The sequence below is a fragment of the Vicugna pacos genome, chromosome 5 (assembly GCF_048564905.1).
Source record: "Vicugna pacos chromosome 5, VicPac4, whole genome shotgun sequence".
Lineage (NCBI taxonomy): Eukaryota > Metazoa > Chordata > Mammalia > Artiodactyla > Camelidae > Vicugna > Vicugna pacos.
In genome coordinates this window covers 91,626,579-91,634,843 of record NC_132991.1, presented here as the reverse complement: position 1 = coordinate 91,634,843, position 8,265 = coordinate 91,626,579, and the positions used below count along the sequence as shown (strand labels likewise).

General features: G+C 51.5%; 1 long non-coding RNA gene across 7 annotated transcripts; it reads right to left on the bottom strand.

The window, feature by feature from the left end:
• Nucleotides 1–472: 472 nt before the first annotated feature.
• LOC116280527 (uncharacterized) lies at nt 473–7,048 on the bottom strand. 7 transcript variants are annotated; one of them, XR_012072954.1, is made up of 4 exons: nt 5,166–5,300; nt 1,820–4,038; nt 1,558–1,657; nt 473–878 (listed from the first exon to the last, which is right to left on the bottom strand). It is a non-coding gene; the product is annotated as an uncharacterized lncRNA (long non-coding RNA). The 7 variants fall into 7 exon arrangements; XR_012072950.1 differs by adding an exon at nt 6,902–7,048 and having other exon boundaries at nt 473–4,038; nt 5,166–5,252; XR_012072952.1 differs by having other exon boundaries at nt 1,558–4,038.
• Between the last annotated feature and the right edge of the window lie 1,217 nt (nt 7,049–8,265).

Sequence of the window (8,265 nt, the reverse complement as noted above, 5' to 3'; positions counted from 1 at the left end):
TCAGTGGAGTGAAAGTGTCAAGGCCCAGAATTATGGAAGTAATTATATTCCCCTTTAGCTAGGTCTCTGTCAGTGCCCATCGAGCCCACAGTCTGCGGGTCGCTCCCTGACAGGCCCGTGGACGAGGAGCTCAGAAAGGTCTGTTCCACGTCTGGAGCCTGTGGTTCAGTAAGAACTGGGGGGAAGGATGAGCCTAGGACACCCGGAGATGCTCAGTTACAGGGGTACATGTCATCACGGTTATCCCAGGGCACCACAATTATTACCCTAGGATCTGATGGTCTCCGTAGTGCTACTGAGGTAGCCTTAAGTTCCTCAGGCTTCCTCCTCAATCTAGAAATCACAACAGGAACTGGGCTCTGGGGTGGCCCCCCAGTGCGTTAGTGCGTGCGGCCTAATTACACTCTGTTGGGGAGGACGACACACCAACAGGGCTCTGTCTCTTTAAGAATTACTTTCAGACTGCAGTCCCTTTGTTTTGTTTGTCTTTTATTTGGAGTCCAAAATCCATTAGCCATCGAGCCCGGCTCCTGCAAGGGGCATTCAGACGGACAGCGGATGGCAGGACAAAGCTCGGGCCTTGTGCTCCGGGCCAGATTTGCCCCGGGGCCTTCCTCTGACAGAGCCTCTTTCACTAACATTTGCTTTTCCAAAGTCATCTTTCCCGGACAAAGGCTTCTTTCTACATAGATGACTCCTAATGACCCTTTTTTTTTTTCCCTCCAAGGATATTTGTTTCTAAGCCTTACAGAAACAGAGTCCTAATTCTAAATTCAGTTCAGAGGCGAGTGATTCTCTGCAGAGACACTGAGCGTTAACAGTGTCACAGTCTTGCCTGATCAAACCAGGTTTCCTCTCTCAGATTCAACGTTACTTCTCTGCAAAACAAAGAGACTGAGTTAGATGATTTCCCGGTTCCTTTTTCCTACTCTAAGAGGCTGACGTGGGGAAGTGACCTTGCTCTACCTGGACACCAGCACTTCAGGTCACCAGATGTGCTTACCCAACAGTTTCCTGTGCCCCAGGCAGGCCGACTGGATAAGAATCACGGGATCAGGGCAGGAATTTGTATTTGTAACTATCCCCTCTCCCGCCGTTGTTTCCATGAGCAGTTACGTTTAAGATCAACTGGGTGGCATTTGTTTCAGCTTGTGAGAATAGCAACCCATTCAGAAAAACAGGAGGAAAACCTGCTTATTCTGCTGGTTAAACAGTCTGCCTCTTCTTGGGGACACAGGTGAGTCGGTATGTGGCCCAGAAAGAAAACACAGCAAATCACTACGGAAAACTGAGCTTTTACTGGAGCAAGTGGCCTCCCCACCCTGCCAGCTTTCACCGAGGCTTTAGCCCCTGTGATGAGCAAAGACAAGTTCAGAAGGTACTAACCCCCAGAAGTGTGACAACTGCAGAAAGCAGAATAATTTATAAACTCATGCTGCCCTTCTTCATTCTGACGACTCCATCCTTTTGGCCAGTCTACCTGAAGGTGATTGAATCCCGCTTCTATTTTGTTTTATTTTATTGGAGGATTGGAAGGCAGACTTCCTATTCATTTACCTAATTTTTACCCATGAAGACACAAATCAAAATTCTATCAGGAAAGTAATAGGCGTCACTTATCCCTGTTTTGAGGACTGATGGAGGCTCGGTGATCATCCTGCCACGGGAAATTGAAGGAAGTCAATCTTTGTTTCATTGTCCTGAAGGTATTTCTCACAGAACTCAAGCTTTTTTTTTTTTTCCCCCACTTGGATTAATGAAAGCTTCTAGTCCTGGCACTCTTTATTTTGGAGGAAAGATAAATAATGAAAGGACTCACCTGCAGCTCGGCCTGGTGATGCCATCATGAATGGTCAGTGCTGGGAGGCGTTGGTCCTGCTCCCTTCTCTCGGGCTGTGGTGGTACCTCGCCTCCAGGAGGACTCAGGTGTTCATAAGCGCATCCAGCTCTCCCAGGGGGATCACGCTGAGACCTCAGTGTGCTCCGTGCTGTATTCTAACACCTGGTTGGGGGGGGGTCTTCCAGGGTTGCCGGCTCTCCCAGGGAACCACTGGGGGATGGGCTCTGGGTACCACCCCGATGTGTGGTGGGGATGGGCGCCACCTGGTGCATCGCGGCGTGCTTCATTTGCTTCCTAGCTGTGTTAGTCGGCTTAGTTTTGTTTTGTCCTCCTGAGTGCTGCTAAGAATGGTGCCGAGTGAATGGAAAACAATCCAGTGATTTGGATTAGATGAGTTCAGTGACACGGAAAGCTCCAACCAAGCTTCTCAAAAGGGTTTTACAGTTTCAGAAAATGAGCCGGAGACGTATTCTGGCCTCACCCAAATACCATCCTCGATCCTGCATCTCTTTTCGTGACAAAATCTTTGGGTTTCCAGCCTTCACAGCTTTACAGCATGGACCTCCTAGGACACCTCCCTCATCCTGTGCTTAGAAAGAGGCGGTCAGTGAGTTGGGGCAGTGGTTGCCTCTGCTCTGGGCTGTGGTTGGAGCGGTCCGGTCTGAGCGAGGGGATCAGGGTTGGTATTTGTGGGGAAGGAGGTGACAGTATGAGATTATGGACCAGTGGGCCCAGGAGCTCCCTAATTCTACCTCTCGCCTCCCCATGAGGTCTCTGAAGCGGGCATTTACTCAGGAAAATCTCAAGGGAGCAGCACACCAACAGCTGTAGCTCTGATTCCACACGCTAAGCTCCAGCACAGACTTTGGGCTGAGAAGGTCCACACCAGATGGTGAACCAACATGGCCCGAAAGGTTAGGCCAGAGAAACCATTTCATTCTGAGGCTGAGACACTGTTCACTCTGGGTGTCAGGCCACTCAAAGGTCAGGGATGCTCACATGTGAGCTTCTAGCCTCAGCCACGTGGGGAGAAAACAAAGGGAGCTTAGAAAAGCCAAGGAGAAGTGGTCTGGGAATCCAGCCAAGCTGGTGGAAGGAAAATTCCCAAAGAGGAGATCCACACCCTCTGCTGGACCTTTAACTTCTTGACCTTCCGGCTACGGTCTCGGGGTGATTTCATTCATTTCACCTTTGTCTCCCCAGGTAAACTGGGAAAGGGGGGCTGCGGAGGAGCAAGGCTTGAGCCAACAGTCCCTCCATCTTTGTTTTCTCTCTGAGAGCCCAAGGGACTTAACGCTGGACTTGGGCTCTTGCAGGAATGTTGCTTTTCCTGTGCTCTGGGGTGTGGGCGTGAGCAGCATTTCAGGGGAGAGGTGGCCACACCTTAACGGGGTGGCCCCCCAAATCCTTCCTGACATACCTCACATCCATAAAGGATCAGTGAGTGCTTTTTGATAGTTCCACCAAAAGCCTTCAAGGTGGCCAGGATGTACCTTCAAATGAGGCTGCCTGATGGGGCCTGCACACCAGGTAAAGAAAAGCCCTCTCTGCTCATTGCACTCAGTCCTGGGGTCCACGGAGAGCCTCTAGGGGGCGTCCCATAGTGGGGCCCCCAGAACATGACAGCACAAGCTAGTCTGATTCTGCAAAAGAAAAATGACACAGAACACACGCACCTACTAGACTGGCCAAAAGTTGGAACGCTGACAACACCAAATGTTTGCAAGACGGTGGAGCAACAGGAACTCTCACTCATCGCTGGTGGAAATGCAGAATGGCGGCAATGCTACTTCAGCAGACAGTCCTGTAGGACCCAACTGTCCCCAGGATTAGACGCAACGCTTCTCCTAGGCTCCTGGGTGTGTGTTTGGTGCTCAGTCTGGCCTCCTTACGAACAGCTAGGTCCTGCAGGACTTCCTGAGTGCCCTCTGCTTTGATGACAAGGCCACAATTCCCGTTTCAGAGACGGCGTCTGCACACATTGACCGGCCAACACCAGCCAGTTACTTCTGTTTCAAACCAAAACACTAACTCGTGATGATTTCCCAGAAGCCTCGGAGAAATCGACCACAATGCAGGATCTGAAGCATATGAACAAAACTCACGTGGGTAGCTTCTTCCCAGACAGCTGGGGCCTCCGCACTCACCAGTTTCCTGGACGTGGCTGGACTTCTTGAAGGTCAGCTTTGTTCTGTAACCTGGAGCAAGAAAGACGCAGTGGCCCTGGATTTGCAGATGGGCTTACCCATGCTTTGTCACAGACTCACTCCTCACCGAGGGCCCCCCTGTTTGGCTGCTTCAATCCCCTGTACACAGGGAATGAAGAGCAGGGTGTCCCGGCTCCCTCTGAGGATCTGGGGTTTGTTATCTGTAACTAGGAGGATCCATGGAGAACCTCTAGGCCTTGTCCCCCAGGCAGATGTCACCTGGTGTTTGGGAATCGAAGGCCCAAGTGAAGTGTCTTGCTCATCATTGGAGTCCTTTCGGGACAGGAAGGAAGGCGGCAGGGCACAGCCACGCAAGCAGTGACACAGGAATTGGCACCAAGATGGCGGAGAAGTCAACTCCCAGTAGACCTGGCGGCCCAAGATGGCGAAAGCTTTGGCTTCCGGTTTCCCCCGGGCCTCGTTGTAGGCCCACTGCAGGGCGCTAGCGGTGCCCGGGGGTGACCACAAAGGGGCAGAAGGAAGGCGGGGCCCAGGCCCTGGGAGTCGCAGCCCCTTCCCCAAAGCAGCTGGAATAGCCCAGCCCCCGGCAGCAGAAGGAGTAAGCGAGCCCGTAGACACCGGCGGCGCCACGCCTCGCGGCCTCCCTCCCTCGCCTTCGGAGGCGGCCCGCACTCGTCTATGGCGCGTGTATCTGTGTTTACTTTAAACTGAACACTCAGCCCTGCCCTTCGTGGCGCGTCTCCTGCCTTCTGAGATGCCTGCACTCGGCTATGGAGTGCGCATCTCTCTGCATAAATCTACTTTTACTCAACTGTGGTTCAGCCTTGAATTCTTTCCTGTGTGAAGCGAGGGACCCTCACTCGGCAGGGCGCAGCCCAAGGTCTCCACCGAGACCATGGCCATCCACTCGCTTTTATTTCAGATCCTTGCGGGGTGGTGGGCCACAGCTGGCCCAGGCAGGGTGGGGGTGAACAGCTGCCTGGCCTCCCACATCTTCAGCCCTGAGGTTCTGATAGAAACTGTGAGACTGGCCTTCACAAGGCCCCTTTGTTCGTGTGGAGATTCCCAAGGCAGAAGCCTGATAAGCTGTCTTTATGACACGGGTGGGTGATGGGGGCTCCGGGAGGGAGGAGCCAGGGCCCTGATTTACCTCTCACCTGCAAGAGAACCGTCAGGAGCGCCGGCCTCTGCTGAGTTTTCACATGTGTCCCAGGACCTGCGGTTTCTGGGGTCCCCAGGTGGCGCTGAGAGAGGAAAGGCGTGTGACCTGGAGGCTGGGCTGGCGTGAGCAGCTGTGTCAGCGCAGGGGCAGCACAGGTGGATGATCGTGGACACAGGCTGTTACGTCCGCCAGTGCTTCCAGTGCTTAAGGGGGGAGCCCAAGGGACGTTTATAAGGAAACTCGCTGTATGAGATCACTTAGGGTGGAGACAGGCCGGGGCTGAGCCAGCGTTGCTGCTGGGATGCCCGCTGGGGGCTCCTTCCCCAAAGCAGGTCTATGGGGGCTTGGCAGGGCAGAGTTTAAAAGGCTCTGATTCCCATAAAAATGTGTAGCCTTAATGAAAAAACAAGGACAGGTTAAAACACACCTGCTTTATGTAATGTCTGCGCAAAACGAACTTCGTTAACATGCAAAACGCGATTGCATCATCATAGCTGAAGGCAACAGGAAGAAGTTCTTAATCTGCAAGGCTCCTAATTAGAAAGTTACCGAACTGGATGAGAGACGCCCTGCCACCCCAGCTCCCGACTCCTGCCTCTGCGTGGCGCCCCCAGAGCTGGATCCCACGGCTCCGCCCACATACACACACATCTCCTCCAGGACCGGGAGCCACAGGGATGCTGTGTGGGGGCGCGGGAACCAGCTCGTTACCCGGCAGTCTTGCTACTCATCCTGTTTTCTCAGAACGCGCTTGCCTGGCAGCTCGTGCCAAGTGGGAGAGAATCAGTTTCTGCAAAAACCAAACACAAGATATCAAGGGATAGACTTCCTCTGCTTCCCAAATGGAAGACTCTCGGGACAGAGGTGGCCCAGCTGGGCAGCGGTCCACACCATATCTCCATGGGCATGACTGTGCCGGCGGCAGTGACATTTATTAAAGGCCTCCTGTGAGCGGGTTGCTGTGCATGAGGAAGGCCTGGACATGATCCGTGTATTTAATCTTCTATGAAAAATTTCCCTCTGGGCTTCTGTCGGCTAAGAGTCGTGTGTCTCATTTTGATACAGCAGCCCCTCCTATGGCTTCAGACTTCTCTGCGGTCCCACCGCCGTCGCTGGGCCTCAGTTTTACTTTTGGTGTCTGAACTCTTGCTTTAAAGTCCACCTGGGGACACCAGAGTCTCCAGGACTGGGGTCTATGTGGTCAGTCTTCTTGGGGCCTGGAGTCCAGTGACGTCCCTGTTGCTGAGCTGCCTGCCCCTCAGACCTCTGCCTGTTCCCTGTGGTCAGACTCCTCTGAGGCTCCACGAAGATCCCACGTGGGCTTTTTGTTTTTCAGTTGAAGTCTAGTCAGTTTACAATAATGTGTCAATTTCTGCTGTGCAGCGTAGTGGCTCAGCATACATATACACACATCCATTCGTTTTCACATTCTTTGTTATTATAGGTTACAACAAGGTATTGAATATAGTTCCCTGTGCTATGCAGTAGAATGTTGTCCATCTCCACACGGCCTTCTGGTAACAGAAGCACGTTTCCTTAGGGCGTTTACTTTGTACTGAATAATCTTTCATTTTCAACTTTCCAAGTACTTATCTTCCCTCTCTGAAGATTCCGTGAAGGGTCCTCGCTCACAATGCACCACGTCAATTTTTTATGCATGTGAATGATCTCGCTTAGTCCCTCTAACAAAACATGAATCCCCACTTAACAGAGGAAGGAACGGAGACTTACCTTTCCCAAGGTAAACCTTGTTGGGGACGGAGGTCACACAGCTAGGAAGTGGCTGAGCTGGGATTCAAATCCAGGCCCATGTATCCTGGAGTCTGAGTCTTGTCTGTTCAGGCCCAAGTCCAGCAATAATGCTAAGACAAGATCGCGTTCCTGCTCTTCTTGTTTTTTTGTTTTCCTTTTAAATATTTTAAGGATTGCACACTTCAGTGAATTGCTTTAATGGTCAAGGAGGTGAACTGTGTACACCTGTCTACTCCAAGTGATGGCTCGTGTTTTATGTAATCAATCAGTCTGTCAGATTCTGTGTTCTCCACAGCATATTCCTATCTGTTTAGTAGTAAGGATAATGCTTTCATGTAAAGTGTCCATAAGAAACTGATGCTGCAGGAAAGTGGAGCACACTTTCCCTGTGACTCTGTCTTCCTGCTGGACCCTCTACATACCCCTATTTAAGGAGCACTGAAAATTTCATCTGGAATCCTTCAAGATCATAACCAGATGGAATCTGAGTTAAAAGTTCTCCTCTCGGCTGGAAAGACACTTAGCAACTGAGTTCAAGTCCTCGGATCTCACTCAAGGGAGTCGCGTGCATTTAGTCAGCCAGTGGTTGTTAGTATACAGTTTGTGTAGGGATTGGGATTAATAAAAAGATAAATAAGACAAAAAGAGTTTCCTTCAAGGATCTTACTAACTTATACGGGGGTTAAGACACATCCTCAAGTCATAGCAAAGCATAGATGCTTCTATGTTGTGAAATAGATTCATAGCACAGACTCAGAGGGAGGTGTAAGAATGAGAATCCACTGTAGGTATCGGGAGCCTTTCAAAGGGGTACAATGTGTGACCAGCCCCTGTGTCCCTTCTGGGAAGAGGTACCTTGACCACAGGGGCCGGGCCAGAGTGAGATCCCACATGGAGCTCCCAGACTGCCCAGCAGCACCGAAGTGAACACACACATCCATCTTCTTAAAATCATCCACACCCCAGAGAGGCTAAGGGTCTTGCTGCCTCCAACAGTCAAGCCAGCCCCTCCCATAGTCAACCTCGTGTCACATCCTGTCTCCTCGTTTGCACTGCAGATTCCTGACTTTAGCACCTGTTGTCCTGATTTGGCTCCTGGGGGTCACTGAGCTGCTAACTCTGCTTCTCTTGGGTAGGGTGCAAGGTGTGCATCTAGGTTTTTTGGCACAGCATGTGCCCCAGTTTGGACCCCACTAGTCCATGCCTAGGGACAGCCCCGGAATGGCTACAATCTTTATGTGTGGCGAATGTTAATGCTGCAGTTGTTTTTTCTGGGTGGGAATTGATGTTCCCTTTTTAGGAACAGATCACGATTAGTGACATCCTGGGAAGACTTCCTGAGC